Genomic DNA, 8,131 nt, shown 5'->3' with positions numbered 1-8,131 from the left:
AGGAGGAGAAGAAGAAGAAGAAGAAGAAGAAGAAGAAGAAGAAGAAGAAGAAGAAGAAGAAGAAGAAGAAGAAGAAGAAGAAGAAGAAGAAGAAGAAAGGACCCCTGACTCCACAGGCCATGGCCTTCAAGGTATATCATGGGAAAGATGAGAAAGCCCCAAAACAGAAATACCTGATGTTGGTTAAGGCTTTTCAGGCAGCCATAGCAACTGTCTAGGCTCCCTCATGTCTGAAAATCAGAGAACCTTGGGGTCCCTTCTTCCAGTGTTGTCAGGAGGCTCACTGGCTGCCAGAACCCTCACAAACCACTCTGACCAGGTCTAAGGTGCCATCAAGAGGAACATCAGGCAGTTGACTGTCCCTATGTCCCTCCCAGCATGTGGCCATCAGACCCAGATCGCCTTCCAGCTAACCTCTGGCTATGGACAACTGAGGTTGCCCAGGCTCCCTTGGCCCAACTACTGCCATCTCTAACAGGGAGCCAGGGTAGTCATCGCTATCAGGGTGACCTGTCTCCTTCCTCCTGGACATGGGGGGGCCACTTACTCCATCCTGATACAGTTTTGGGGGGTCCCATCACTCCGTCTGGGTAGGGGGGAGCCTTACCAATGTCACTAGGTTGTACTTTTTTGGGATCTTCCCACTTCTCACTCCTTCCTTCTGACCAACATGTCCTTCTTAGGAAGGGTACTCTTAACCAAAGTGGGAGCCTCTATTTCTTTTGCTCCCCAAATCTTCTTAACTCTAGGCTCACCAGCTGCACCACACAATCTGACATGCTTTTCCCTCTTCCGGCCTCTCATGTGGATCCCCAAGTATGGGACACATAAAACTCTTCTATAGCCAAACATTCCCCTCCTGTCACTGATTTACAAAGCCCAACACCCACGCTCTCTCCGATGTCTCAGGGGTTATAAGCCTCCTATCGCTGACCTCCTGGGGAAAGGCTTTTTCTGCCCCACATCTTCCATCTTCTCCTTTTAACACAGTTTAAAAGCCCAATAGAGCCTACCACTTGGTTCAGGATCTCAGACTTCGTTCTGCAGTGGTTCCTCTCCACCCCATAGGACCCCACCCCTACGCTCTCATCTTCACTGTCCCCTCAGGGGCCTCTCATTTCTCTGTCCTGGATCTCAGGGATGCCTTCTTTTCCATGCCTCTCAACCCTGGGTCACACAGCATCTTTGCCTTTACTTGGACTGACTCGGACACCCACTTTTTACCCAACGTACCTAGACTGTCCTACCCCAGGGGTTCCGGGACAACCCACATCTATTTTGCTAGGCTCTGGCCTCTGATTTTCTCTCTTTGTCTCCTCCTAAATCCAAGCTTATACAATACATAGATGATCTTCTCCTCTGTAGTCTGCCCCTACACATTAACCAGGCTGACACCCCTACTCTACTACACTCTGTCTGACTGGGGATAGAGGGTCTCACCATCTGAGGTCCAGCTGCTCATCCTCAGGTTACTCCTCTGGGACTTGCTATTATTCCAACTTACATGGCCATTACCCTAGATAGAAAATGCTTCAATTCAGTCCCTCAGACTCTTCACCAAGGATGAAATTCTATCCCCTAGGGATGTCTGGGTTCTTATGCTCTTGGCTCCCCTCTTTCTCCTTTCTTGTTCATCTCCTATATGAGGGAGCCCTTAGACCTTCACATGAGCACCTCTTTGCCCTTCTGTAAGCTTCAACAGACCCTCCACTAGGCCCTGGCCCCACACTTTCCAGATTTGACTTCCCCTCTCTCTGTGTGTGTCACAGCAAAGGAGGGATGGGATCTTCCTTTGCTCCACAGCATACTTGCAAATCAAATTATACCATACTATCCACGAACGGGGCACCTTGCCTGTGTCTGGCCTTCCCTTTGGGTCACCTTCTGCTGTCTTCTTTTCCCCACACTTATCCTAGCTCCTAACATACCAGAGTCTCCAGACACTCCCTTTCCCCTGGGTTCTCTCTTCAGGCAGCATTGATATAGGGTACCACACTCATTCAACCATGCCTAACTCTTAGCATTCCGAACAATTCCATGATGGTCTCCGTCTCACTTATGCATTAAACCCCAGAACGACGTCTCACAAGGGAGCACTCCCTCGGGCTCACAGGCACTTGCCACACAGATGGCAGCTCCTCCCTGCAAAAGTGGGCACACAGTTGTTTCAGATGCTCAGGTGGATGGGGCACAGGCCCTCTCAGCATCATAAACCAACAGGCTGAACTATCTCTCTCTTCAAGATTTATGTATTTGTTTTATGTATGACTGCTCCAGCTGCATGTATACCTGCTTAAAAGGAGAGGGCATTGGATCCCATTATAGATGGTTGTGGGCCACCATGAGGTTATTGGGAATTGAACTCAGAACCTCTGGAAGAGCAGCCAGTGCTCTTAACAGCTGAGCCATCTCCCCAGCCCCTGAACTAATGTCTCCTCAACTAACAAAGGGACAATCCCTAAACCTTTATCCAGATTCCAAATATACCTTCCATATTCTCCTGTCGCATGCAGCCATCTGTGGGGAGTGTGTACTACTACAACAAGGAGATTATCAGTAGCCAACTCAGACCAAATTGCAGCCATGCTAAGGGCTTCTCAGTGTCTCACAGTCGTAGGCATTATCTACTGTCAATCACACCAAGCAGGCAATTCTATTATCTTCAAGGGGAATAACTGACCCGACCAGCCATTGAGGCGGCTAGAGCTCCTGGAGGCCCGGATCTCTTTCACAGCCCATCAGGCATCCCCATGTTACCGCCTGTGTCTGTACTATCATCCCCAGACACTGGATGACTTCTGACCCATCTGCACTGGCTACTTCACCCTAATAGCTAGGCTTTGTCTCATTTCATTAAAACCCAATTTCATTGCACCCTTGAGAATATATCTTCTCTAACGGCGGTCACCGCTTCTTATAACATTTGTCAAACGCCTAATCCCACCACAGGGGCTTAGGGATCTTCCTTTCCCCACTCATCAAGCTAAGGGACCCCACCCTGGCTTGGATTGGCAGCTCGACTTCACCCACACTTTTGGTCCTAGTAGACAGAGCCTCGGGAAGGGGAGAGACTTTCCCCACCACAAGAGTTTCTGTCACAGGTAGTCTCTGATTTCCCAGAGATCATCCCATTTCAGAGTTTCAACCTCCCTTCAGTCAGATAATGGCACTGAGTTTAAGTCTCAAATCTCTCAAAAAATATTAACCAAAGTGCTCATCAATCCTGATAGGCATTTCTTATCGCCTGTCATTCCTGGTCCTCAGGCAAGTTCGAGTGAACCAATCTCATGTCTCAAAGACATCTTCATCAAGCTCTCTCGAAAACTCCACATACACTAGATAAAACTCCTGCAACTAGCTTCCTCCCACAACACCACCCCAAACCTCTATCTGCCATTTTGAGCTCATGTATAGATTCTACTTCCTGGCCTTATGTCTAGACTGTTACCTCTCCTCAAACACCTTCTCATGCCCTTGTTACACCATCTTCATACCCTCCTTTGGAATTTCACCAGTCACTAATTTCCTCAACTTCATCCTGACCGCCTTCCCTCCTCAGTTAACATCAGGGACCTGGTCCTTCTTTCTCCTCCTGGCCACAATCCCATTTCTCTTTCTCCTAAATGGATGGCCTCTTTTGGGTCGTCGTGACTATCCCAACTGCTACTAAGCTCAATGGTTTTCCTTGCCAGATTCACCTTTCCCATCTTAAGTGCTTTATGAGCATGAAGGGAAGTGGAAATTTCTGGTTTCTTTGGAAACTCAGTTGCGTCAGATGATGTTTTGCTGGGGCAGACAGGTGAAAGGATGTTCTGCTGAAGTAGACACAGGAGAAGATGTGTGATGTTTAGAAAGACTATAAATACCACCCCACAGACAGTGGTGGAGGCTCCGGCATTGGAGCCCTTGTATGGCTGGTTTTCACTTGTCAGGACTTCATAGAGACTACTTTGCCAAAGAACATCCCGTGAGAGTCCAGTGGCTTCTCGCCATTTGCGCAGACTCGGCTTGTTGGTGTACCCTCTCGGTTTCTTCTGGATGGAACTGCCATTGCTGACTCATGAGTAGTATTGCTAGAGGAGTGGGCTGCTGACAAGGGAGATTGGAACAGCCCCAAAGAACTATTTCTAAACAGGTCCACCACACCCCATTTCCTACTAACCTTTCTCTTTACCACCTCTGGTGTGTGGTGGACGGGAAGCAATTAAGAACCCGTATTAAAGTAGGTTTTGAAAAAAAAAATCTAAGCCTACAGCATTGCCTTGGAATAATACTTGTTTTTACATTTCAACCCTACCAGGATCTTGCTCCTTTAGACTCCAGAGGTCAGTCAGCTTTCCCCTGGTCGAGGCCTCCTACATCTGCGAGACTCAAGTCTACCTACCTCCACCGGGTTGTGCCTTCCCGTCCCTTTCTCCTCCTGCTTGCCCTTGCTGGTAGCTGACTCCGCATATCTCCAGAGACTTGAGGTTAAAGAAACTTACACTCAACAACTCACCCGGACCACGCATGGTGGGGTCTGGAGACGGCTCCCCTGAAGGCTGTCCGCAGGAGATGCTATCCTTATAACACCTACACCATTCTCGATCACCCCCAACCTTGGCTCGCTTTCTCTAGAGATTATTGTCAATATTGGCCAGGGGCTTATGGAGACTGCCTCTATTGGTCTTGTAGAATATATAAGGCATATTCTGGAGGAGACTCTAACTCTTCTTTGTTTCTTTCTTTTTTTTTTTTTTTCTTTTGGTTTTTCAAGACAGGGTTTCTCTGTATAGCCCTGGCTGTCCTGGAACTCACTTTGTAGACCATGCTGTCCTTGAACTCAGAAATCTGCCTGCCTCTGCCTCCTGAGTGCTGGGATTAAAGGTGTGTGCCACCACGCCCGAGACTCTAACTTTTATATGGAATGGGGGATTTTTATCTCTGAATTAAGGACCCATGGCACTTGGGAGATGGGAGATGAGAGTCACTGGTAAGCTTCACTACAATATTTATCACTATCGTTCAGTGGGTACAATCAAAATACAAAGTACGCACGCCATTCTCCCAAATTCTAAGTGTAGAACAACAGAAGAAGTGAGTCACCATTCACCACAGGCCCTTAGTTCCCCAACGTCTCTCCTCTTGGATGACACCAATCCCACCTTTCTGTTTGTTAGTTAGTGTTTGTTTGTTTCAAGACAGGGTTTCTCTGTATAGCCCTGGCTGTCCTGGAACTCACTTTGTAGACCAGGCTGGCCTCGAACTCAGAAATCTGCCTGCCTCTGCCTCCTCCCAAGTGCTGGGATTAAAGGCTTGCGCCACCACCGCCCGGCTCAATCCCACCTTTCTGTCTTCATGGTCACTCCATCTTTTTAGACGTTAACCTCTGCACATCAGCTACTGAGTAGCACTACCACCCAGCCCCTCCGATCCTCCGGGGCGCTCAAGTTTACCACTGCCTACCCAATGGGTGTTCAGGGATTTACGCCTTGGTCTTCCTTTTCCCAAGATTACAGTACCCTGAGAAGAACCCTTGCCAGTTCCCCCGAAAGAGCACCACATGGTTAACAAATGGTTCCTGCCCCACCTCTTCTTGGATTCCTGGGTATAACCACTGGTGTCACCATGGCAACAGTGGGACTAATTACTTCCCTAACTACTGTCGGCTTTCTTTTTAGGTCACCCTGTCCATCCAATGGGTGGCTCAGTGTAGGTCTCTATCATCTTGGAGCTATGGGGCGGGGAAGAGCACAAATGCACACTTATAACAACTGTTCACTGCTGTGGAGATCATTCAGTTTCGTTTCTTTGTTGGATGTGGCTATGTGAAGGTCAGAGGACAATGGACAGGCATCTGTCCTGCTCTCCACCATGGAATACCAGCACTAGGGAGGTAGAGGCAAGAGGATCAAGACTTTAAGGCTGTTCTTGGCTCTCTAGCAACTCTGAAGCCTCTCTTGGGTACATGACAGTGTCTCAAAACCAGAACAAGATAAAAACAAAAAAAAATACATATTAAAAGATAAAAAGATAAATCCAGACATACCTGCACTCCTTACACTTGAGAGACGGAGACAGGAAGATCAAGAAATCTAGGTCAAGTTCATCAACAGTGAGTCTAAGGCCAACCTGTAGGGCCTGAGATCCTGTCATCAAGACCAAAAGAGCTTTTTCCCCCTAGTGCGGCTGACTCTGCAGGTCTGCGTGGAGCTGCGGTTGCGGGTCTCTGTTCCGCAGGATGGGGTTTGTGAAAGTTGTCAAGAATAAGGCCGCCGGGCAGTGGTGGCACTCGCCTTTAATCCCAGCACTTGGAAGGCAGAGGCAGGCGGATTTCTGAGTTCCAGGCCAGCCTGGTCTACAGAGTGAGTTCCAGGACAGCCAGGACTACACAGAGAAACCCTGTCTCGAAAAACAAAACAAAAACAAACAAACAAACAAAAAAAGAATAAGTACAACACACCCAGATATAGGATATAGGATAACAGTTCGTGTAACTAACAGAGAAATCATCTGCCAGATTGCATATGCCCGTATAGAAGGGGATATGATCATCTGTGCCACATATGCACATGAACTTCCAAAATATGGTATGAAAGTTGGCCTGGCAAATTATGCTGCAGCCTATTGCACTGGCCTGCTGCTGGCCCACAGGCTTCTGAATGGGTTTGGCATGGACAAGATCTATGAAGACCAAGTGGAGGTGAATACAATGTGAAAAGCACTGATGGTCAGCCTGGTGCCTTCACTTGCTATCTGGATGCAGGTCTTGCCTGAACTACAACTGGCAATAAAGTTTTTGGGGCCCTGAAGGGAGCTATGGATGGAGGCTTGTCTATTCCTCATAGTACCAAACGATTCCCTAGTTATGACTCTGAAAGCAAGGAGTTCAATGCAGAGGTACATCAGAAGCACATCATGGATCAGGACGTGGCAGGCTACATGCGCTACCTAATGGAGGAAGATGAAGGTGCGTACAAGAAACAGTTCTCTCAGTACATCAAGAACAGCGTACCTCCAGAGGTGATGGAGGAGATGTCTAAGAAAGCTCATGCTGCTATTGGAGAGAATCCAGTCTATGAGAAGAAGCCCACGAGAGAAGAAGAAGTGGAATCCTCCCAAATGTCTCTTGCCCAGAAGAAAGACCAGGTTGCTCAAAAGAAGGCAAGCTTCCTCAGAGCCCAGGGAAGGGCTGCTGAAAGCTAAAGCAATTTTCCATGAAGACTTTTTCATAAAGACAGTAAACATATTGATCAAGCAAAAAAAAAAAAAAAAGACCAAAAGAAAGAAAATACATAGATAAAAACATGAAATAAGAATATACAGAATTATATAATTTCCTTTAAAAAGAGTTACAATTTGCATTGTTCTCAACTATTTCATTAAAATCTATATATTGTTTTCATGTTTGTGTGTGTAGAATGTGCATATGTGTATGCATTCATGCATGTATATATGTTTACACCTCACATGTATGTGACTGTGTTTGTGTGAGTGGTGTGTGTGTGTGTGTGTGTGTGTGTGCATGCGCGCAATGTGCTGGAAGGTCACAGGTTGATGGTTGATGTCAGGTTTCTTTCTCCTTTTCTTCCTTCTTCCTCCTCTTCTTCTTTTATTTTAATTTTTTTTCTCAAGGCAGGGTTTCTCTGTGTAGCTCTGACTGTCCTAGAACTCACTCTGTAGATGAGACTGGTCTCAAATTCACAGAGATCCGCCTGCCTCTGCCTCTGCTGGGATTAAAGGTGTATGCCAACCACCCTCCAGCCCACTCTGCCTGCAGCTGGGTATTTAACTAGACTGGCTGACCAGCACACCCCAGGGGTCCTCCTGTCTCTGAAGCTCCACCACGGGGGATTGCAGTGTCGGGGACTGAACTCAGACCTTGCTACTCCAAGCACCAGGGAATGAACTCAGACCTTGGTACGGTAAGCACCGGGGATTGAACTCAGACCTTGGTACTGGAAGCACTGGGGAATGAACTCAGACCTTGCTATTCCAAGCACTTTGGTACTGTAAGCACCGGGGATTGAACTCAGACCTTGGTACGGTAAGTACTGGGGAATGAACTCAGACTTTGGTACTGTAAGCACCGGGGATTGAACTCAGACCTTGGTACAGTAAGCACCGGGGAATGAACTCAGACTTTGGTACT

At 47.5% G+C, this 8,131-nt stretch overlaps 1 pseudogene; it reads left to right on the top strand.

Moving 5' to 3' along the window:
• Positions 1 to 4,952: 4,952 nt before the first annotated feature.
• LOC110339149 lies at positions 4,953 to 7,185 on the top strand (annotated as a pseudogene).
• The last annotated feature ends 946 nt before the right edge of the window (positions 7,186 to 8,131 follow it).

This window comes from Mus pahari, chromosome 23, assembly GCF_900095145.1.
Source record: "Mus pahari chromosome 23, PAHARI_EIJ_v1.1, whole genome shotgun sequence".
Lineage (NCBI taxonomy): Eukaryota > Metazoa > Chordata > Mammalia > Rodentia > Muridae > Mus > Mus pahari.
The sequence above is the reverse complement of the archived record's forward strand: the minus strand, read 5'-3'. Positions and strand labels throughout refer to the sequence as shown.